This window comes from Misgurnus anguillicaudatus, chromosome 5 (genome assembly GCF_027580225.2).
Source record: "Misgurnus anguillicaudatus chromosome 5, ASM2758022v2, whole genome shotgun sequence".
Lineage (NCBI taxonomy): Eukaryota > Metazoa > Chordata > Actinopteri > Cypriniformes > Cobitidae > Misgurnus > Misgurnus anguillicaudatus.
The window spans coordinates 19657291-19681484 of NC_073341.2; the positions used below are offsets into that span (position 1 = coordinate 19657291).

The following is a 24194-nucleotide window of genomic DNA, read 5'->3' on the forward strand; positions in this document are numbered from 1 at the left end:
TCATTAATACCCCTCATCACGTTCAGACCAGATGTTAAAGCAAAACGAGAGTCTCTCTTTCTCTCTACTGTGGTGAGGTATGGAAAGTATTTGCTTGGTTCCTCTGAGGGCTATGCAGCTGGAACACACAGGGAGGAAGCAAAAAAGATATAGAGATAGTTCATAAATGCTCGAGAGATGGAATTATGTGTGAAAACCGGGCAGCTTTTGGGGTTTACTGCATGTCATTGCCTTAATGACCCGTTTGATAATGTACATTATTAGATGGCAAACATACAAAATCAAACAAAGCGCTTGGTCCCATCCCGACTTTTATACATCATATTTGACAGGATGATGGGGCCAGAGAGCTTTGAGGAAATGTAGCGTGATGGTAAACAGCTCATGTTTTAAGAACCGATGATGGATATCATATTGATTATAACAACGGCTCTCAACAGGTTTCACTTCAGGTACCAGATTTTAATATACTGGCATAAAATTTCTTTCAATGCAACAACAACAAATTGCAAGACATTTTCTCCAGCCTCTTAAAAGTTGAAGTTTATTTATTTTGCTATAACTTTGTGTGATTATATGAAAAGTAAAATTTTTTTGCATTCAACCACTGATCTATATAAATGACTGGATTGCGCATAGAACGCTTAACATAACAGCGTGAGGTGAAGCCAGCGCAGAGTTGGAGCCGCCATTTTGGTATACCCAACCGGCAGACGACGTCATTGACTTCCATTCAAAATCATGTTTTAAATTCACCCGCTTTACAGCGTATCAGTCACGCAAGATTATTTTTAGGATATGTGTACGTAAATTAACTGTTAAATATGGTGTTATTTGCAATGTTTATGCTTTAATCGGGCAGGAAAATGGATTTATAAAAAAAATGTTAAAGGCGGAGTCCACGATGTTTGAAAAACGCGTTGGAAAAGGAGACGGGCCGACTACCAAAACACACTTATAGCCAATCAAATCAAATCAAATGCCGGTTTGCGTATGTGTGGGGTGGGTCAACAGAAGGTCCAGATTCTATTGGGGTAGGGGCGTGTTTGTTTAGGTGATTTCAAATATCAACATTGGCTTTCAAACATCATGGACTCCGCCTTTAAGGTGAGTGTGTCTGCTGCGTTCTGTTAATGACACGGGTATAAATAAAGTTTTTTTGACATTCAGCTACAGTCACGGTCAGCGTTATTTCTCTAAATAAGTTTAGGTAACTTGTAAGTTTAGATAACATAAAACCAGCAAATTATTGCATGCACATACGGTACAAAGTATGATTATTTATTTAGATTTCAGAATAAGCACGTTTGTCATTAATACTAAATATGCTGCGGTCTGTCTGCTGATCTGATACTGTAATACAGATGAATGTATAATAACTGATTAAAAACTAAAATGTACAACTTTCAGTAAATAACTATGTACATGCTAAGGACGTTTGTGTTGTAATAATGTACAGGGTAACTTCAGATATAAAAACGAAGACTAGTAAAGTGATGTTTTATCATTAAAATCTGATCGCATCCATTGATTTAATAGAACGTTTGGGTATACCAACATGGCGGCGCGGTAGCTTCACAGTTGTGACGTCATGCGCAATCCAGTCATTTATATAGATCAGTGCATTCAACATTGTTTCAGTTCTCTGTTTTTTGGCCATCAGAACAGACCTGCGAGTTAAGACCACCAGTTAAGAAACACTAGATCACGGTACATGATGAATATTTTTAACAAAACCAAAATCATCTGAACTCAAATTTTTATTCCCCACAAAAATGTGAAAATGGATCCAAATCTACAGAGTGTTGTTTGACAGGATAAAAGTAAATGCTTACTGGTTTAGTCTTGCTTACTATTTATAGACCATGCAGGTGAAGTGGTCCATAGCTTTATGTGCTGACATGTTAAACATCGTGGCATAGAGTGGTACACACCGCAACCTTTCTGGTGCCAACCCCTTGAAAAGTCAATGAGTACCTCTATGTGCATGCAAATGGTTGAGCTCCTATGAAAGTCTATAATGTACATATGTATCTTGCCAACAATGCAAGTCGCAATGAATCTTTCAACAGAAATAAGAGACTAAGATAATAACAGTCTTCTGTCAGGACACTGAAGCATGTAAACTTCATGAACAGCCTAGATACAGGATGTCTGATAGATCGAGGCCTATAGTCTGCTTGGTTTTGCTTACTGATGTAACCCCAAATATTGTCTTTTGTAAAAGACTATACAACCAAACAGTCAGTTTTTTTTAAATTTTACACCAACTTTTCAGCAGTAACAGCATAAACAAGCGGCTTTCGCGGAACACACGTAACTTCTTACCCAGTCTCATGTAGATGCGTATAAATAGCACGAAGTGTAAAAATCGTGCAAAACATACACCAAATTCCACTTTGGTGTGCATATGATACGCCAGTCCTTCCCATTCACTTAAACGGTGCATCTTTTTTTGTCGTTTTATTTATTGGTTTCTGATTTTTTTTTCAGTTTTTTTAAAACCATTTTCGCTTGGGTTTAGGGTTAGATTTGAGATTTGCTTAAGCAGGTTATTTAATATACAGGTTTCTCCATGTTTTTGTCCATATTTAAGCCATGGTCGCTTGGAGTTGGGGTTTGGGTTAGTGTCACGGCTAGGGGCTGGCTGCTAAACCCTAAGCCACGCCCCTTCTCAATTTCCACCTCGAGGAGGTCCCCAAAGCCACACCCAATGACCAGACAACACGAGAGCAGGTAAGTATTAAAACAAACTTTATTTAAATATTTAAAATAACTGGGGGAAGTGGGGAAAGGGGCAATTAAAACTAACTCCTCTCTGCCTTCCAGACAGGCCACAGCACGGGAGGGGGGCAGAAAGGGGGAAGAGCGACGGGGGCTCCAGGGGCTGGTGACCCAAGTGTAGGGGGAAGGGGACGGGGGAACACAGGCTCCTGCCAATCCCACTATCCGTGGCGCCCTCCTCTTCTCTCCTGGAGGCAAAAGACAAGCAGTATGAATTTTGGGGTTGTATCTCTTTCTCTCTACTGTGATACCTGCGCCACGTCGAGCCGATATTCCTCTGCTCACTCCACTGGGTGTTTCTCTCCACAGGGTTTGACTGGGACGTGAAGACTCGTTCAACCTGGGCTAGGGTCGCCTTCGCCGGTTGGCCTGCTGGTAACTCGTGGTAAGTATGGTCTTCCTTCCACCGGTCACTCTCCTGACCTTCGCTCCCGCCTTGTCTCTTTCCTCACAGGTCACTTAGACACAAGGACACAGTTAGTGCAGCTTAATTACTTCTCACCTCTCTGCAGTTTACAGCCCAGGCTTGTGTGTCTGCCCACAGTTCGTTCTACTGACGTTCACTCTTGTTCTCTCTTCCTTTGCAGGCAGCTTGGATGCGATAACACAGTTCGTGCAGCTTGGGTACTTCTCACCTCTCTGCTGTTTACAGCTCAGGCGTGGGTGGCTGTCCACGGTTCGTTCTACTGACGTTCACTCTTGTTCTCTCTTCCTTTACAGGCAGCTTGAATACAATAACACAGTTAGTGCAACTTAGGTACTTCTCACCTCTCTGCTGTTTACAGCTCAGGCGTGTGTGACTGTCCACAGTTCGTTCTGCTGACGTTCACTCTTGTTCTCTCTTCCTTTACAGGCAGCTTGAATACAATAACACAGTTAGTGCAACTTGGGTACTTCTCACCTCTCTGCTGTTTACAGCTCAGGCGTGTGTGACTGTCCACAGTTCGTTCTACTGACGTTCACTCTTGTTCTCTCTTCCTTTACAGGCAGCTTGAATACAATAGCACCGTTAGTGCAACTTGGGTACTTTCTCACCTCTCTGCTGTTTACAGCTCAGACGTGTGTGACTGTCCACAGTTCGTTCTACTGACGTTCACTCTTGTTCTCTCTTCCTTTACAGGCAGCTTGAATACAATAGCACAGTTAGTGCAACTTGGGTACTTTCTCACCTCTCTGCTGTTTACAGCTCAGGGTAGCGCAGCTTTTCCTCAGCCCGCTATACAGTGTTTTGGTCGACAGTACTCAGGGCGGATTACGACAACTGGCATGTACAGAAGGCAAACGGCGACGAGCTCCCTAAGGGGGCGCCGGGGGCAAAAACCCTCTCGGCGAATCCGCTGGTCCGCAGGGGGGCGAATCGTCACACCGTCTCACCGGGCCGAGCGCTGCCCTGTCCTCAATGCCCGTAGGCCGATCGAAATCTAGACAGGGGCGCCCCTTTGTAGAGACCACGGGGCGGCGGAACTCCTTCGCCCTTCACTCTGCCACAGACGGAACACACAGGTAAAGTAGCAATATACAGGTACGTGTTTGTACTCACACACACACACTGCCAGCTTCCAGGTTTTCACCGCCGCACTCTGCAACTGTCAACACACCGACGGGACAACTTCCACGGCCCACACCGTCACTGTTCACTTAAATCGCACACAGCATACAATAGTTAGTGTTCACACAGCCGTCAGCCTCTCCGTCTCTTCCTCAGTGGAGGGGATGATGCGGGGTACGTCTGACAAGACACACAGCACTTGCACAGCAACCCACAGCAAATACACAGCACCACTTCAACGTGAAAAGTTTTCAAAGGACATAAACTCACCCACCACTCTACAGGTGCACACACGCGACGCCCAGCGTCTTCCACTTCGCTAAGGGCCGATGGGGGCGATGACACTACGGCCGGAGCTTTTAGGTCTGCTGCTATGGCGATGTAATCCACTTGTTCCTGCGGCTCACCCACCACGCTCGATCGGGGGTAGGGCCGCTTTTCCTCTTCCTAGAGCGTTCAATAACACAGAAGTTGGCAGCTATGGCTTCGGATCAAAACTAGAGTCGATACTCACAGCGATCTCCTTGGTAAACAGTATACAACCAGATTCGTTTCCTTAATCCTTGGTTACTCCAAACGTGTCACATTTACCGTTGTCTTCTTCTACCCACAGGGTTTCTGCTTACGGTAACATCCACTGAGAACTATGAGAGGGAAAGAGAGAAAGTGCAACCAACTGCCAATACGTAACGGACGAGCACAGCTCCGTACTTCAACTCAACACTAACCACGCCAAACTGTGGCTTACACTGTCCTAATATACTCCTCTGTAGGCTGTAATCCTCCAATCGACCGGCGATTTCCTTAAACGCCCACAGCTGCGCTCCATTTCGCTGATTACAGCCCTTGTGATGCTACCGGATGTCCGGTGTTTCCTCTTCCCGGTCTGGGCGGAAACATCCGGGCGGAACCAAAGTTTCCCGACTTTCGGTTCCGCCCAAAAGATCGTCACCTTGTGACATCCTCCCCCGCCAATGCATTCTAGTCCCTAGAATGCCTCGGGGTTGTCCACTCACCGTAGCGGGCAGGGGGGCGGCCTCGGTTCTCCCGTTGGGAGCGTCTCACGGGTGAATCAGGTTCAGCTGGTTCGTGTGCCGGCTCTGGTTGTCCCGGGAGTTCGGCTGGCTCAGGTGCTAACTCTCGCTGCCTCTGGGCGGCCGGGGGTTCAGCTGGCTCAGGTGCTAACTCTCGCCCTCTCGGGGCAGCCGGGGGCAACTCCAACACGGGTCGGCCTGGTACCACAGCCCATCCTCCCATCCAGGGGGCCGCCGGCACCGGCTCCACAACCCTTTCCTCTGCTGCTTCGGGATAGTTGGGGCAGGGGCGAATCATGTTCCGGTGTACCACCCGCTCAGGGCCGGCCTTTCCTTCCGGCCGGATGGTATACACCGGCTGTCCCGGTCTCTGCTGCCTACATACCACATACGGGATGGTCTCCCAGCGGTCGCTTAATTTTCCCTTGCCTTGGCGCCTGTTGTCCTTCGCCAAGACCCTCTCTCCAGGTAGCAGGGGGGCGTCCCGGGCCGTCCGGTCGTACAACCGCTTGTTCTTCTCCCCTGTGGTCTGTATTCTCTCAGATACCTGTTCATAGGCAAAGTGTAACCGCTGGTGATGGCGTCCCACCCACTCGGTCACGCTCACTTCCTCCTGGCCAGCTGCCACTCCTAAGACCAGGTCCGTGGGCATCCGGACATGTCTGCCGAACATCAGGTAAGTAGGGGCATACCCCGTCGTACTATGTACACTATTATTATATGCCTGTAGTAGATTCGGTAAAGCACTCACCCAGTTGCTCTGCTGCCGTTGATCCAGGGTCCCCAGTAGCCCCAACAGGGTCTGATTGAACCTCTCACAGCTGCCATTTCCCTGGGGATGGTACGACGTCGTATGGGTCTTAGTACACCCATACAACTGGCATAATTCTCGGATCACTTTTGACTCGAAGTTGGCCCCTTGATCTGAGTGCAGAAACTCCGGGCATCCAAATGTCTGAAAGACGTTCCTCCAAAGGGCCGTCGCGGTGGTATTAGCTGTCTGGTCAAGGGTGGGAACTGCCCATGCGTATTTGGTGAATAGGTCAGTAATTACCAAGATGTTTTGGTAGCGGTCTTGCGGCCGGCCCAGGGTCAGGAAGTCCATGGCCATAATGTGGAGGGGGGCTTTAGCCTGGATGGGCACCATCGGCGCTCGAGCCTCTCGCCGAGATTTGAACAACATACACCTGGGACACGCCTGGATCAAGCTACGAACCGTGGCTTCCAGCCCTGGCCAATAGAAAAATCTGCGCAGCAGTGATATGGTCCTCTCTTGTCCTTGATGCCCCAGCTGATCATGGTAGGCCGAGACTAATGCTGTCGTCTGATCGGCGGGCACCACAATCTGGCGCACCTCCTCGCCCAGTTTCGGGTCACTGACCTTTCTGCACAGCACTCCTTCCTGCAGTTCTAGCCTGTCCCACTGCCCCAGCAGTTTTCTCCCCGTCTCCGTCTGGGCTATTCTTTCTGGCGACGTCGGTCGTCGCCTCTGCTCCACCCACGTCTTCACCTGACTCACATCCTGATCCCGGGCTTGCCTCTCCATCCATCGACGGGGGTCCCACCCCCAGTTCCCGGGGACGGCCTCTTGCTGTCCTCCTGGGGCATCCACGGCCCCTATCATGTAATCCTCCCTCGGGCTGTTTTCCTCTTCTCTTCCCCGGCACCCGGGGTCGCCCATCTCTGGCAGCCTCGAAAGGACATCGGCGTTCGTGTGCTCGCGCCCCGGTCGGTACTGCAAGTGGTAGTCGAAGTTGGCCAGCTGGGCTACCCACCGCTGCTCTACGGCCCCCAACCTCGCTGTCTGCAAATGCACTAGAGGGTTATTATCCGTGATTACCGTTACCTTGGCACCCCAAAGGTAGTCTTTAAACTTCTCACTTAGGGCCCACTTCAAGGCCAGCAACTCCAGTTTAAATGAGCTGTAATTTGCATCGTTCCTCTCCGCTGGATGGAGGCTCCGACTTGCATAGGCGATCACCCGCTCCCTTCCTTCGTGCCGTTGGGCCAATACGGCTCCCAGCCCCAGGTTGCTTGCGTCTGTATACAGAACAAAGGGTTTAGTAAAGTCCGCGTATGCCAAAATGGGTGCCTGTAACAGTTCCTGTTTTAGTCTCTGGAACGCAGCCTCACAAGGGTCATCCCAGTTAATTGAGGGTGACCCACGTCCCCGATTTCGCCCTGTACCAACCAACAGCTGGTTAAGAGGTTTAGCAATCTTGGAAAAGTCTTTGATGAATCGTCTGTAATATCCCACAAATCCCAGAAATGATCGTACCTGCCTCACGGTTTTGGGTGCGCTCCAGTCCTTCACTACAGAGACCTTTCCAGGGTCCACAGACACCCCTGCGGCGCTGACCACGTGACCCAGGAAATGAACTTCTCGCCTCAGCAGGTGGCATTTGTCAGGTTGCAGCTTTAGCCCGTACTTTTCCATGGCCTGGAAGACCTCTTCGAGGTGCTGGAGGTGGGAGTCGAAATCTGGGGAATACACAATCACGTCATCCAAGTATACTAAAACTGACTTCATCAACTGACCTCCAAGGCAGCGCTGCATCAGTCGCTGGAACGTGGCCGGAGCGTTACAAAGCCCGAAGGGCATCCGTTCCCACTCAAATAATCCAAACGGGGTCGTGAAGGCGGTCTTCTCTCGATCTGCCTCGGCCACCTGCACCTGCCAATACCCGCTGGCCAGATCCAGGGTGGAATACCACGCGGACTGCGTAAGGCTGGCAAGGGAGTCTTCGATCCGTGGTAAGGGGAAAGCATCTTTCTTGGTTACTAGGTTGAGCTTACGATAATCCACACAGAACCTCCAGGCTCCTGACTTCTTCTGAACAAGCACGATGGGGGCCGCCCACGGGCTACTGCTCTCCCGAACAATGCCCCGCTCCAGCAGGCCCTGCAAGAGTGTGCGTACCTCGGTGTATAAGGTAGGTGGAATTGGCCGATATCTCTCTCGGCTCGGCCCAGCGTCCCCAGTCGGGATATGATGTTCCACCACTCTGGTGCACCCATAGTCTTCCTCATGACTCGCAAACACATGTTGCCATTTTCGAAGAAGCGCCTGGAGCTTCTGTGTCTGTACTGGCTCCAAATCCTTCCCTTGTAGTGACTCACCCTCAAGATGTCTCGGCACCTCACTCTTCCTGTCGTTCCTAGGGGCATCCATCTGTGTCAGGGCCACCTCAATCACGGAGGGGCACACCTGACGGAAACTGACGTCCCTCTCCTCTCTCACCTGATGGGGCGCGACCGCCGTTAGTCGGGCCAGTCGTTGGTGTCGATGTAAGTGGACTGCATAAGGGTGTTCATTTCGTACTCTCACGGGGACTCTCCCCCGGCGGACCGCCACTAGGCCCCGTGCTACCTCCACTTGAGGACAGTCTGCATGCGGCTCAACCAATACCCACTCCTCAGGGTCGACTTCTCGAGGGGGCACTCTCGCCCACACAATGGCCTCACTTCTAGGGGGAATAGACAAGGCAAAACGACACATCACTCTTCCTACCTCTTCTCGGTCTCTATGGACCTGGGCCATCTGAACTCGCCGACAGTCGGCAACTACACGCTCCCATTTGGGCCTCTCTGCAGGTGAGATTCTGGGGCCAGGCCTAGCCTGAAATAACTCTTCCCAGCATTCCGAGAGGACATTCATGCCCAGCAGGGCTCGATGGGCACCCAAACACCTGTCTTCGACAATGATCACACCTTTCTGGGGGACTAATACCCCGTGGACTTCCAAGTCCGTCAGTCGGTAACCGACATACGGGATCTCCAGGCCATTTGCGCCCCGCAACGTCAACCAGGGGGCCTCTGCTCCTTGCGTTCCTTTCTTCCCAAATATCTCTTGTGAAAGGCTTTCTGCAAACAACGTTACCTGAGAGCCCGTATCTACCAGGCATTGTACTGTCTTGCCACACACCTTTACCTCCGCTATTGGGCTATGCCCAATCATCTGGTGCCTGGGATTATTTCTTCTGGGGTCTTCCCGAGGGTTCCCGGCCACACGACCCACTGTGGCCGGCCGATCTAAAAACCCCCTTCCGATGCCCTACGAGGCCCACACTGGCGACTGATATGTCCTGGTTTTCCACAGCGATTGCAAATAGGGCGCCCTTGGTCATCCCATTCAAAGCGGGGCCGGTTAAAGCGGTCTGGACGTCTGGGCGGCTCTCGGCCTCGCTCCGAGTATGTTCGTTCTCGGGGGGCCGGCCTTGGTTCCTCCCGCGCCCTTCCTTGGCGCAACTCTCCCAATAGAGCTTTAGACAGCTCCGATATCTGTTCCTGGACGTCCTTCAGCAATTCCGCCTTCAGGGCCTGTTTCCAGTCCGCCCGCTCAGGTGGTGTGGGTGCCAATTCGCTTACCGCCGCGCATACTGGAGCCTCGCTGACTTCGACCTCATCACCTTCCAAGGCCAATGCCTCTTTCCTAAGGTCTTCGAAGGTGAGCCCGGGGTCCCTCCGAAACTGGACCCGCAGGCTCTGTCTCACAGGGCCCTCCTTCATCCCCAGGAGGAACTGGTCACGTAACAGGTTCTCCCCGTCTCCCAGCCCATGATCGCGTCGGGCCTGTAATCGGGTGAACTGCTCCCGCAGCCTCAGGGCAAATGCTCTAATGGTTTGTCGGGGGCCTTGCTTAAAGTTAAAAAATTGGGACCGGAGGACAGCTACAGGGGTATGATCACCATATTGCTCGGTGAGAAACTGAAATACGGTCTGGGCGGTGGCTCTAACTGCTTCGGGGGCGGCTTGCACCTCTCGCCGGGCTTCCCCCTCTAGGGAGTTTAACACAAACTGGAGCCGCTGGGCGGCGCTGAGGCCCTGCAAATCGGCCAAATATTCTAGTTGGGCTCTCCACTCTGTCAGTCGAACCTCTGACTCTGCTCCTCCATACTTCTGCATCCATGGGCTACCCATGATGATGGACGTGGCACGGGGTGGGGCTGCGGGCCCCGCGTTGTCGGTCATTGGGCGAACCTGGTTACTCAACTCGAGGTGGAATCCTGCCGACTACGCCAAAATCTGTCACGGCTAGGGGCTGGCTGCTAAACCCTAAGCCACGCCCCTTCTCAATTTCCACCTCGAGGAGGTCCCCAAAGCCACACCCAATGACCAGACAACACGAGAGCAGGTAAGTATTAAAACAAACTTTATTTAAATATTTAAAATAACTGGGGGAAGTGGGGAAAGGGGCAATTAAAACTAACTCCTCTCTGCCTTCCAGACAGGCCACAGCACGGGAGGGGGGCAGAAAGGGGGAAGAGCGACGGGGGCTCCAGGGGCTGGTGACCCAAGTGTAGGGGGAAGGGGACGGGGGAACACAGGCTCCTGCCAATCCCACTATCCGTGGCGCCCTCCTCTTCTCTCCTGGAGGCAAAAGACAAGCAGTATGAATTTTGGGGTTGTATCTCTTTCTCTCTACTGTGATACCTGCGCCACGTCGAGCCGATATTCCTCTGCTCACTCCACTGGGTGTTTCTCTCCACAGGGTTTGACTGGGCCGTGAAGACTCGTTCAACCTGGGCTAGGGTCGCCTCCGCCGGTTGGCCTGCTGGTAACTCGTGGTAAGTATGGTCTTCCTTCCACCGGTCACTCTCCTGACCTTCGCTCTCGCCTTGTCTCTTTCCTCACAGGTCACTTAGACACAAGGACACAGTTAGTGCAGCTTAATTACTTCTCACCTCTCTGCAGTTTACAGCTCAGGCTTGTGTGTCTGCCCACAGTTCGTTCTACTGACGTTCACTCTTGTTCTCTCTTCCTTTGCAGGCAGCTTGGATGCGATAACACAGTTCGTGCAGCTTGGGTACTTCTCACCTCTCTGCTGTTTACAGCTCAGGCGTGTGTGACTGTCCACAGTTCGTTCTACTGACGTGCACTCTTGTTCTCTCTTCCTTTACAGGCAGCTTGAATACAATAACACAGTTAGTGCAACTTAGGTACTTCTCACCTCTCTGCTGTTTACAGCTCAGGCGTGTGTGACTGTCCACAGTTCGTTCTGCTGACGTTCACTCTTGTTCTCTCTTCCTTTACAGGCAGCTTGAATACAATAACACAGTTAGTGCAACTTGGGTACTTCTCACCTCTCTGCTGTTTACAGCTCAGGCGTGTGTGACTGTCCACAGTTCGTTCTACTGACGTTCACTCTTGTTCTCTCTTCCTTTACAGGCAGCTTGAATACAATAACACCGTTAGTGCAACTTGGGTACTTTCTCACCTCTCTGCTGTTTACAGCTCAGACGTGTGTGACTGTCCACAGTTCGTTCTACTGACGTTCACTCTTGTTCTCTCTTCCTTTACAGGCAGCTTGAATACAATAGCACAGTTAGTGCAACTTGGGTACTTTCTCACCTCTCTGCTGTTTACAGCTCAGGGTAGCGCAGCTTTTCCTCAGCCCGCTATACAGTGTTTTGGTCGACAGTACTCAGGGCGGATTACGACAACTGGCATGTACAGAAGGCAAACGGCGACGAGCTCCCTAAGGGGGCGCCGGGGGCAAAAACCCTCTCGGCGAATCCGCTGGTCCGCAGGGGGGCGAATCGTCACACCGTCTCACCGGGCCGAGCGCTGCCCTGTCCTCAATGCCCGTAGGCCGATCGAAATCTAGACAGGGGCGCCCCTTTGTAGAGACCACGGGGCGGCGGAACTCCTTCGCCCTTCACTCTGCCACAGACGGAACACACAGGTAAAGTAGCAATATACAGGTACGTGTTTGTACTCACACACACACACTGCCAGCTTCCAGGTTTTCACCGCCGCACTCTGCAACTGTCAACACACCGACGGGACAACTTCCACGGCCCACACCGTCACTGTTCACTTAAATCGCACACAGCATACAATAGTTAGTGTTCACACAGCCGTCAGCCTCTCCGTCTCTTCCTCAGTGGAGGGGATGATGCGGGGTACGTCTGACAAGACACACAGCACTTGCACAGCAACCCACAGCAAATACACAGCACCACTTCAACGTGAAAAGTTTTCAAAGGACATAAACTCACCCACCACTCTACAGGTGCACACACGCGACGCCCAGCGTCTTCCACTTCGCTAAGGGCCGATGGGGGCGATGACACTACGGCCGGAGCTTTTAGGTCTGCTGCTATGGCGATGTAATCCACTTGTTCCTGCGGCTCACCCACCACGCTCGATCGGGGGTAGGGCCGCTTTTCCTCTTCCTAGAGCGTTCAATAACACAGAAGTTGGCAGCTATGGCTTCGGATCAAAACTAGAGTCGATACTCACAGCGATCTCCTTGGTAAACAGTATACAACCAGATTCGTTTCCTTAATCCTTGGTTACTCCAAACGTGTCACATTTACCGTTGTCTTCTTCTACCCACAGGGTTTCTGCTTACGGTAACATCCACTGAGAACTATGAGAGGGAAAGAGAGAAAGTGCAACCAACTGCCAATACGTAACGGACGAGCACAGCTCCGTACTTCAACTCAACACTAACCACGCCAAACTGTGGCTTACACTGTCCTAATATACTCCTCTGTAGGCTGTAATCCTCCAATCGACCGGCGATTTCCTTAAACGCCCACAGCTGCGCTCCATTTCGCTGATTACAGCCCTTGTGATGCTACCGGATGTCCGGTGTTTCCTCTTCCCGGTCTGGGCGGAAACATCCGGGCGGAACCAAAGTTTCCCGACTTTCGGTTCCGCCCAAAAGATCGTCACCTTGTGACATTAGGATGTAATTTTATATAACAAAAAGTTGCTCTAACCCTAAACCCAAGCGAAAATGGTAAAGAAATAGCAAAAAAAATTACTTGCTTACGTGTTTTGCCTACAAAAATATCTATTAATTACATTATCTTAACTAGTAATACCAATCGTCTTTGATTACGCAACTTAGAGGAGAAAATAATTCTCCAATTTTTCCATTCTCTACATTCTCCCATTGAGAATCTGCTATTGAGAAATCTAAAATCCCACATACTTTAGGGTGGAAGATATCCGTGACCAAATATGCATGGATATATTTCAGTTGATTTTGTAAACAGTCCATCACATGTGTTTCCTGCTAGCCATGCTTCAACACACTAAAGCTTATCTTGGTGGTTTTGTTTTCCGAAGTTAATATAGCTGTAAATTCTAAACACTGGCACTTTAAAGGAAGTTTAGGGACTGAGAATATGGGTTCGACCAATGAAATTGATGAAACCTGCTTGAAAACAGTCAATATGTTCACTGTCAAAAATGATCTCTATCTGTCACTTAAGCAGTAGGGGTTAGTTGTAACACGGACTGTTTACATTGTTGCACAAGGTTGAGCAATTTGGTTTTACCGTATTGATTTCATGCTGCCAAAAGACAATCTCCGGCAAATTATTGGAAATGTATAATGTTTTTCCAGAGAGTTATTGATGAACGAGTGTTTTGGTGGCATGTAAGTACATTTTTTCATCATGTGTTTTTTTTTCTCGGTTTCAAAGTTAGGTGTGTAAGATACCAAATCCATTGCTATGTCATATTAATCAGTTTAAGTTTGGTGATTCTAGTAAAGCATAAGTTACTTTACACAAAAAGATAAAAATGAATGAAGAGAAAAAGAAGAAAAGAATAGAGTTAAATTTGGGTTCAGCAGAGTGGATTTTGCAGACCTTGACATTCTTCTGTTCATCCGTCTGTTAAACTAATGCTACAGTATACAACACGTGGACGCTTTTTAAAAATGACTGGTTTTGCTTGACCTACACATTCTGATCTTAAACTCTGCTCATATATTCGTGGTACCCACACTCGGTCCTGAAGAGTTTAGCTCCAACCTTAATCAAACACACCTGAAGCAGCTATTTAAGGTCTTAAGCATACTAGAAACTTTCAGGCAGGTGTGCTGAGGCAAGTTGGAGCTAAACTCTGCAGGACACCGGCCCTCCAGGAAAGAGTTTGGGTACCCCGGTATACAGTCTTTAATAACATATTAAAAGCCTGTGCTAATTTGGGATCTCTTTTTTATGAATGTGAAATGACCCCTGTAGATGGGAAAGATTATCCAAGAGCAGCACTCTCACTGAGACATTGTATATATTTAATTCATACCTTAAACAGTGTCTAGTTGTAAATGAAATTTTTGGAATTTGTCCAAGGACTCCCTGATTGGCTTGCACCCCAGACTCTCTGAAAGCTTAAGGCAGTTAAAGGCACAACATTTAATTCCACAGGTCCAAATGGCTCGCTGGGAAACTATTTCTATGGCATACCTACCTGTAGTGTTTATTTGTCACTTCTGGAGCTCTGGAAATCTGAACTGAGATCAGACTGGTGGGGGTCAGAAGTTTTAAAAGCTAATCAATGTCAGAGGTATTTGTTCCGCACATTGTGATTTGAAGCTTGGCATTGTGCAGATGGTGAAAATGCAAATAGAAATTATAATGATACAGAGAAATAGAGACAGTACAACAAGGAACAATGAATTCACTTTGCAGTAAAGATTATTTTGATAATCACTGATATATAAAACAATACATATAAAAAGACATAAAGTGTTTTTTAACAACATCAGAAGTTTAAAACGAAGGTTATGCAGATAACCACGGTTCTATGAGTTTCGGATGACCGCCAGAGGCGGTGCTTACAGCACATGAATGTCCATCACACGAACGTGCAGGTCGAGTATTAGTAACAACAAAGTCACCTGTGACATGGTTGACGTCATCGATGTGCCCCGGCACAAAAGAGAAGTCAACCCAGGAAGTGACCTCTTGGCTATCTTCTCGTGTTCACTCCGAATGACAGCCAAGCTCTGGCGGTCATCCGAAACTCATAGAACCGTGGTTATCTGCATAACCTTCGTTCTATTTCGTTTCTTCTGACCGCCAGAGGCGGTGCTTACAGCACATGGATGACTAGTACCTACAAAGTCATGAGGAGTGCTTACCCATCTAGAGATGCTGTGACGGGCTCGGGAGTATTACTGTTGTCAGGGGGTTATGGGGGACCACATTGACCCTGTAGAACCTTGTAAAAGTGCAGCTTGATGTCCAGGAGGCTGCTCTGCATATGTCAGAAAGGGGCACGCCTCTCAGTGATGCCCATGAAGTTGCTACACTCCTTGTGGAGTGTGCTCGGACTGGCTGAGGGTTTGGGGAGCCACTCTGCCTGTAGGCATGCTGGATAGCCTCCACTATCCACCTAGACAATCTCTGCTTGGAGAGTGCCTGACCTCTCTTTGGCCCTGTGTGGCAGATAAACAGGGCGTCACACTGGCGGAATCCCTCCGTTATCTCGATGTATATCCTGAGGGCGCGCACCGGGCATAAAAACTCTGCCCTCAGGTCTGACCCCTCTTCCTGGGCTGACTTGAAAGCTGGCAGGCTAAGTGGCTGGTTGGTAAATGTAGAAGAGAGGGTCTTTGGAAGGAAGGAGGGGTTTGGCCATAGCGTGACTCCGCCATCTCCGGAATGCCACTGCAGGCAGTCATTGCTGACTGAGAGTGCATGCAGTTCCCCGACTCGCTTAGCTGACGTTATGGCTAGGAGAAAGGCTGTCTTCAAGGCGAGCCAGTTTATGTCTGTCGTCCTTAATGGTTCAAATGGTGCTCTGCAGAGAGCCTGCAGCACCAGAGGGAGATCCCACTGGGGTACCTGGCTTCGTCGGGGGGGTCTCAATCGGAGAGTGCCCCTCAGAAAACGGGTCACTAAGACATGTGATCCTACTGTGCTCCCTTCGACTCTGCTATGCTGCGCTGAGATGGCAGCTGTGTACACCTTGATTGTGGAAGATGCAAGTCCTTTGTCAAAAAGTGTCTGAAGGAACTGCAGGATGGTTGGTAAAGGGCAGCATGTTGGCTCCTGTCCCTTCGTTCGGCACCATTCAGAAAAATGTTTCCACCTGTTTGCGTAGAGGGCATTGGTGGAGGGTGCCCGAGAGCTGTTAATGGTGCTGACCACAGCTGGTTCACAGAGGCCTAGCAAAGGGTCTGGCCCTTCAGTGGCCAAACCCATAGCTGCAGTCGAGCTGGATCCGGGTGCCAGATCTGGCCACCCATTTGTGACAGCAAGTCCTTCCTCACTGGAAGGCACCAGGGTTCTCCGTGCAGTAGCCGCAGCAACATTGGAAACCAAACTCTCCCTGGCCACCGAGGAGCGATCATTAAAGTCTCGTGGTGTTCCACTATAATCCTGTGCAGGGTGGGCAGGATTAATGGTAGAGGGGGAAATGCATAAAGCCTTCGTCTCGGCCATGCATGTGCCAGTGCGTCCTGGCCTAGAGGGCTTGGTTCGGAGAGGCTGAACCAGAGGAGGCAGTGTGTTGAGTCCTGACTGGCGAAGAGGTCCACCTCTGCCCTGCCATAATGCTCCCAGATGGTCTGTACTACCGCTGGGTGGAGTCTCCATTCCCCTGGGTCGGGGTTCTGGCGGGACAGGAGATCTGCGGCTCTGTTGGAAATGCCTGGTAAATACATAGCCCGCAGACTGGCAAGGTGTTGATTGGCCCACGGCAAGAGCTGCTGGGCTATCTTCAAGCACTGCAGGGATCTGGTGCCTCCCTGGTGGTTGATGTAGTACACCACTGTTGTATTGTCTGTCCTCACCAGTACGTGTCTGCCTGCCACTTCCGGGAGAAAGTGTTGTAGGCCAAAAAATACTGCCTGTAGTTCCAACACATTTATGTGCTGTTGCTGCTGTAGCGGACTCCAGCAGCCTCTGACTGTCCTGCACTGCCAAACTGCACCCCATCCTTCTTGGGAAGCATCTGTGGTAATGACCTCCCTCCTGGAAGGGATAGAGCCTAAGGGAACCCCCTGCATCAGGTACTCCCTCATCCCCCATGGTCGGAGGAGCCGTCTGCAGCTGTGCGTGGCCCTCACTAGTCTGTGTACATGCCGTGCAGGATGAAGGTGGCGGTTGTTCAGCCACCTTTGAAATGGGCGTAGTGTTAAAAGCCCCAGTGGGACCAGAGATGAGGCAGCAGTGAGCATGCCCATTAACTGCTGGAATGTTCTTAGCGTCAGTAACCTGCCCCTTCTGAAGCGGCCAGCCAGCTGGCGGATATTGTGAACCCTTCTCTGGGAAGGGGTTGCTCTCATTGTCCGCGAATCTAACTGTATGCCCAAGAACACTGTCTCTTGGCTGGGTACCAAAGAGCTCTTCTGGTGGTTGACCTTGAGCCCCATTTCTGAGACATGCGCAACCACTGCGGCAGCCTCCATGCGGGCCTGAGCCTCCGACTGTGAGCAGATCAGCCAATCGTCGAGGTAGGGTAGAATCCGCATGCCCCGTGCCTGTAATGGCCCCAACGCTGCTGCTATACACCTGGTGAACACACGCGGTGCTAGCGCTATGCCAAATGGTAGGACGCAAAACTGGTATGCCTGTCCTTCGAAGGCAAACCGGAGAAACTGCCTGTGATGTGGTACAATCGGAACATGGAAATAAGCATCCTTTAGATCGATGGTTGTAAACCAGTCTCCCTCCTGAATGCTCTGGAGAACATCTACAGTGCGCAACATATGAAATTTTAGGACCTTGAGGTGGGTATTGAGAGGTCTTAGGTCTAGAATCGGTCGAAGACCGCCATCTTTCTTGGGAATTACGAAGTATGTTGAATAGAACCCACCGTCCTGTGTCTGCCTGTCGATTAATGTAATGGCCCCTTTTTCTAAGAGAGCGTTGATCTCTTGTCTTAGGGCTAGGGCCTTCCCTGGGTGGCTCACGATGGTGTCTTTGACCCCTCGGAATCTTGGCGGTCGTCGTTGAAATTGGATGCTGTAGCCCCTTGACAGAGTTGCCAACACCCAGGGGTCTGGTGTTATCACTTTCCAGCGTTCGAGCTGCTGGCTGGAAAAACGTCCGACCCCCGGCGTTATGTTGTCACCGTCTGCCCGTCCGCCCTCTCTGGTCTCTAGAGGGGCGACGAGTCTCGGCTCTGTTATCCTGTGCAGAGCCGCGAGTCCTGGAAGTGGTAGGGCGACGAAACCCATCTGTGCGTCGTGACTCCTGACGGGTAACTGGCCACGATGCGAGTGCGGGCGGTGGCCCCCTCGAGGTTGGAGTCCTGTGTCTTAGCTGGCTCCCCCGGCGGAGACTGGCAAACTGTTGTCTTGCCTGTACTACCTGTGTGCTTCTATCCAGGGCCTGTTGTGCGGCCTGACCAAACAACTCCCCTGGGAGAACAGGGAGGGAGCGAAGGACTCTTCTGTCGGGCTCTGCCAGCGGGGACTGGGCTAGCCATATCTGGCGGCGGGCTAGGGTTAAATATGACATCAGTCTACCGAGTTCTCTGGTCATATAGGCGAGGGCCTGGAGTGACGTATCACACAGTTCCTGAGACGATGTCTGGTCCGTCCCTTGCAACGTCTCGGTAAGGGCCAGCATCAGGTGTGACATTGAATTCCCAATGCGTCCCATACGTGCTGCCGTGTCATAGCTTCTTACAATTAAGTCATCCGTGACCCGGCACTGTGCACGGGGGCAACGGGCGTCAGGTCTTAAAGCTTCATTGGGTGATAGCACTAGTGCTGCTACTGGTGGTTCTATGTTCGGCATGTTCTGAAGACCATATGTGGGTGCGTCCTGCATGGCTGCCAGTACTCTGCAGTCCCTGGGGAGATGGGAAAGCCGTCTAGGGTCCGCCCAACATCTCTGCAGCTCTTCAATATACGGGGCTGAGGGTGGCATTACCCATGTGGAGGGCTGTGTGGACCCTCTAAAAAAAGCATTTGGCTTGGGTACAGCTGCTGGAGCTGTATCCAGACCCAAACGGGCTAATGCGGCCTTTAAGACTGGCTGAACTGACGCTCGACCAGCCTCTGATGCCGCCGTTGTACTCTGACTTGTGACCTGGGAGCCAGTCTGAGAGTCATGTGAATGAGAGGTGTGTGGCTCAGGTTCACCAAGCTCAAAACTCTCTGAGGCTCTGATGGATAGTTCGTCCTGCGCTTTGCCTGTTGATGATGATGATAGCGATGGCAGATCAGCTTGCCTATCTGGTGGGGTTTCAGCGAGAACGCTGCTGCCCTGTACGCTTGGTGCGGGTGGCTGCAAATTAGTGAGTAGAGCCTTAATTTGCTCAAACTCCACGGCCATCTTATCTACCTTTAGAGCTAGGCCACCTTTCTGCTTCTTCCCTTTAGGGGCTGTGTGTGTGGCCCCGCCTTGGCGCTTGGTGGGTCTCCCGGCTAGTGCAGCCTCCTGCCCCCCTTTGCCATGGGAAGTACCGTGTTGCTGGTCCACCTGGGCTAGCCTGGCTGTCCGTACGGCTACACTTAGGCAAACACAGTTCATGCAGGCCTGTTCCGTTAACCCCTGCCTCAAATGTTCAATACCCAGGCAAGAGGGACATTCTGTGTGGCCGTCCTCTGGTTCGAGGGGGGCCTTACATCCCGCACAAGACGAATACATATGCAGCATATTGATTGCTGCTACACTTGGTCAGCTAGGCGGGACAACACCAAGCTGGTTAATTATACAATACAGTAGCCACCGGCGAGTACACCCTGGCTTTAAGTAGACTGCTGTACTGCTGCTTAAGTTAAAAAATAAAATAAAAATAATAAATAAATAAAACAAGACACTTAATAACAATGTGTAAACTATGTCAATAGATTATCTGTCAGAAATTTAGCGTTGTCTTATTTCATTGCGAAGATACGCTCTGATTTTAAACGTATACATAACAACTGAAATGGCGTGTTTGCCCGTAACTGAAAAAAACAACTGTTCACGGCGAGAACACCGTTTGGCGACACACGTTGACAGCAGCCAAATGTACAACTAAATCTTAGCTAATGACTTACCTTAGATGAACCGGAGCTGACCGTGGAAAATAGTCACCCGCGAGTCCGCGGCGAGAAACGCCGCCCCGCTGGGCTCAATATTCCCTCTGAGCGAGGCCACTCAGCGCCGGTTTTAAAAGAATTATGGCTAGACTAACGCAGTCTCTAGGAAGGTAAACAAATTGGTTACAGCTCCAACCTCTACGGGTAGCGAAACTTCAGCGTCTTAGTCCAACTTCGATCCTGCTTCAAACGCGAGAAGATGCAAGAGGTCACTTCCTGGGTTGACTTCTCTTTTGTGCCGGGGCACATCGATGACGTCAACCATGTCACAGGTGACTTTGTTGTTACTAATACTCGACCTGCACGTTCGTGTGATGGACATTCATGTGCTGTAAGCACCGCCTCTGGCGGTCAGAAGAAACGAAATAGAACATCAGTCACAAAATAAAGCACTGGTAGTAATGGTAATACCATGCAACATGAATATATTTCATGATTTTAAATGATTACCGTAATCACATATCTGTCATGGTCCTGTCATACTTTGTAGATATTTATTCAAGTTTGTTGTGATGGGATCGTGACAGCTCTGTGACAGCATCTTTGTTCTAACCTTGGTTCTTGTGTCTGGTGTCAGGATTTAAACTCATGGTCTTTGTCTTGTATGCATGGTGTTCATTTCTTGCATGTTTTGTTGTGTTCTCTGTTGGAGCACTTGGCTCATGATCTTTGTATGTCTCATCTGTCTTGTTTTCTGTGTGCTCTCTGTCATGAGTCTTTGCCCCGCCCCCTTTTGTTTCCCGCTTAAATTGCACCTATTTTATTGCTAAAAAACGTTATTTTGTGTTTATAGTACACTGTAAAAAAATCTGTAGAAATTGCAGCTGGATTGCCGGTAATTTACCGTGGATTTGTATTTATGTTATTTGCTGGCAACATTTTGTTCAAAGTTAAATGAACATTTAAGTCTTTGTCTTTACAGGGTAAAACTAAAAGGACGGCATCAAGCAAAACATTCTGGGAAACAAAATCTGAAGCAAAAAACAGAAAAAGGTTGATGATGATTTCTGGTTCCCAGAATGCTTTGCATGAGGCTGTTGTTGTATGGTTTTGTTCTGTAAAGATAAAGACATACAAATAAGTAGGCTGATCATTAGGACATTAAACCTAAATTATTATTCTACATAATTTTCCTCAAGTCTCTATCTCTTGTCATCAAACATTAAAAAAGGCTACATTATGTAAGCAGCATAACTGTAATTCTGACATGCCTACATTTGTTGAGTGTACTTAAACACGCGCACACACACAGACGGAGGACGAATTCCAAACGGTGCTTCGGGAATAAGATGCAGCATAAACAGTAGCTTCACATAAAGTGAAAAATACATTGTTTTCAGTGCTTTATTCGCCAAATGTATTTTAATGGACTACAGTATGAGACACAGTAGCGCAACTCTCTCTCAAGTTTATACATTAAGAGTTCTGATCATTGAAGGGCGGAGTTGGACCGGACACATTCAACCGCATATGTGCGTACAGAAAATTGCTCACTTTAGCATCTTTTAGCGGTTAAATTGTATAAAATCACTTAACTGTTAACATTTGCAAGCCTTTGAAACACGTGCAAATGATCAACTTTCACCCCTATTTAATCCGCGAATCGCATGCGAGCCAAACCGTGGGTCGTGATCTGCACACCACTAATTAGTAAAAAACAAACATCTTGAGATACTTGGTAGCCTACAATATTTACATCTTATGATTGAGCATTAAGGCTACTTGCTGGTGGCAAGCTTCCAATTTCTCCAGTGAGTCAACGGCGACCAGAAGTGAACTTCATCGAGTATTGCACAGAAATCCTGTCAAAGAACAAAAAGATAACGTTATTGTTTCTGTTAAACGTTTCTGTTCCTGAACATATATATTCTGAAAGTTTCTGGTTTCGTTTCTGTTTCTTGCAAAACATTAAAAGTTTCTGGTTTTCGTTTTGCGTTCCATGAACCGGTTCAAAGCCTTGCTTTTTAGAAAAATGTTGGCATAAATATAACTAAATTGACATTTCTTTTGCATTTACGCATTTGGCACATGCTTTTACCCAAAGTGACAGTAAATTTGCCTGGTAAGCCACATCTCTTGCAACATTAAAAAAACAACTAAAAACTCATATTTTCTAAAAAAAATACTTGACAAATAGATAAGTCTTCTATCTTTAAAATAAATAAATAAATTTCTAACCCCCCCCCTCTCTCTCTCTTTGGACAGGTACTGTTTCGGAATAGTAAAAACTGATATAAAAGTACTTCTTGTATTATTATTCTCCACATTATTGTTTCCCAATCTTTTTAAGTCGCTTTAGATAAAAGTGTCTGCTGCCTAAATGTAAATTTGTGACCCTGTCTGTGATATACAGTTTCATAATCCAATAATGAGATTAAGAGCATCAATGTTTGATGAATATGAATATTTTACTTCATTGTAATCTTTGACCTCAGTCAGTATTTAAAGGTGCAGTTTGTAATTTTTAGAAGGATTTCTTGACAGAAATGCAAAATAATATACAAAACTATATTATCAGGGGTGTATAAAGACCTTTCATAATGAACCGTTATGTGTTTATTACCTTAGAATGAGACATTTTATCTACCTACACTGAAGGTCCCCATACATGGAAGTCGCCATTTTGTGCCGCCATTTTTCTACAAAAGTCCTTAGTGGACAAACATTTTTTTACTAAGTTGTCTCCGACGATTACATGTTTGTCCGGTGGTGGCTACCGTAGCTTCTTTATGTGTTTCAAAAGGGAGAGGTGAGCATTAGACTGAGACATTGGTTGCAATTCATAACCTCACCACTAGATGCCGCTAAAATTTACACACTGCCCCTTTAATATATTTTAGATATAAAGACACAAAGGTTATATTTTCACGGGATGTTCTTTTATCAAAATGACAATTCACAGACTGAGTCACATTTAAGCACATATTTATAAATTATACATTTTTATCAGTGTGTGTGTGTTTCCTGGGAATCAAACCAATGACATTTACAGTGCTAATGTAATGCTGTACATGAACACTGTTATGTAAATGGAAGCAATTTATCACCAAATATTTTTCTGCCGTTGTGACAATCCAAGAAACACTAATCTGATGCTATTTAAAAGCCTATCTCTCAAGAGTGACGGGTTGTATGGTCCGCATCATCATTGCGCTCTTTTCTGTCAGTCAGCAACACCCACTGCCATACAGACTAATTCTACCATACAGCCATTTCTTTATCCAGCTGCCACAACTGTCATTGGCTCTGCTGAAATAAAACATACATGACAAAAACTACAAACTTAGATTGAGTCAAACCAACCGAGAGACACTGGAATAACAGAGACTAAGACTGGTAGAACTATATGTGTCTTATTGTTGATCGTATTAAACGTGTCAGCTGGCATATTTGGCTTTTATATGGACTTTGGCAGCGCTAGGTGAGAGTGTTGGTGAATAGTACAGTATGTATAGGCCTAGCTAGCCAAAGTATTGTAAAGTAATGCTAAACATAAAATGATGAAATATGATTTGGAGTTAAGCAAACTGCTCTTAACTTCAAGATTCCTTAAATTGTTGGAAAGATTTTCTGTATTTGGACCGGCAAGCGTATATTTACAGCAGCTGGAGTGCCATTCATTGCTTTTGATTTGTTGATCCGAGTGATATTGGTTCCATATTTTCCATTTCAAGTTTAGATGGTGTCATATAATCTGAGCCCTTATAAGGCGGCACTGCAGCTAGTTGTGTCTGCAAACTAATGTTCCTCTTGCGTATTCACTACAGTATATAATATGAACTCCAGTTGCAGGTTTCTGGAATGTCCCGTGTGTCTCTCTCCTTTCTTATTTTTCCTTATTTTTTTATCTTCCTGTTTCGACTGTGGTGCATGCTGGGAGAGTCATGTGCCGTTTGTAAACATTGTATGAGCTGTTTATACGTTCCACACATGGGCTTAAGAACCTGGTCTCATCCTCAAAGGCTTCTGGGTCATCTGTTGTCCCCCAGCACAGGCTACTCATCTTTTAGCACCGCTGTCCAATGAAAACAAGAGTGCA

The 24194-nt window shown here is 48.4% G+C and overlaps 1 protein-coding gene across 1 annotated transcript in view; it reads right to left on the reverse strand.

The window, feature by feature from the left end:
• The window catches only part of ccdc92 (coiled-coil domain containing 92), a 46864-nt gene extending 24992 nt beyond the window's left edge, over window positions 1-21872 (reverse strand). Inside the window, exon 1 of the mRNA XM_073867688.1 lies at window positions 21852-21872. The gene's annotated coding sequence lies outside the window, so the exon portion shown is untranslated. The remainder of the gene's footprint in view (window positions 1-21851) is intronic.
• Between the last annotated feature and the right edge of the window lie 2322 nt (window positions 21873-24194).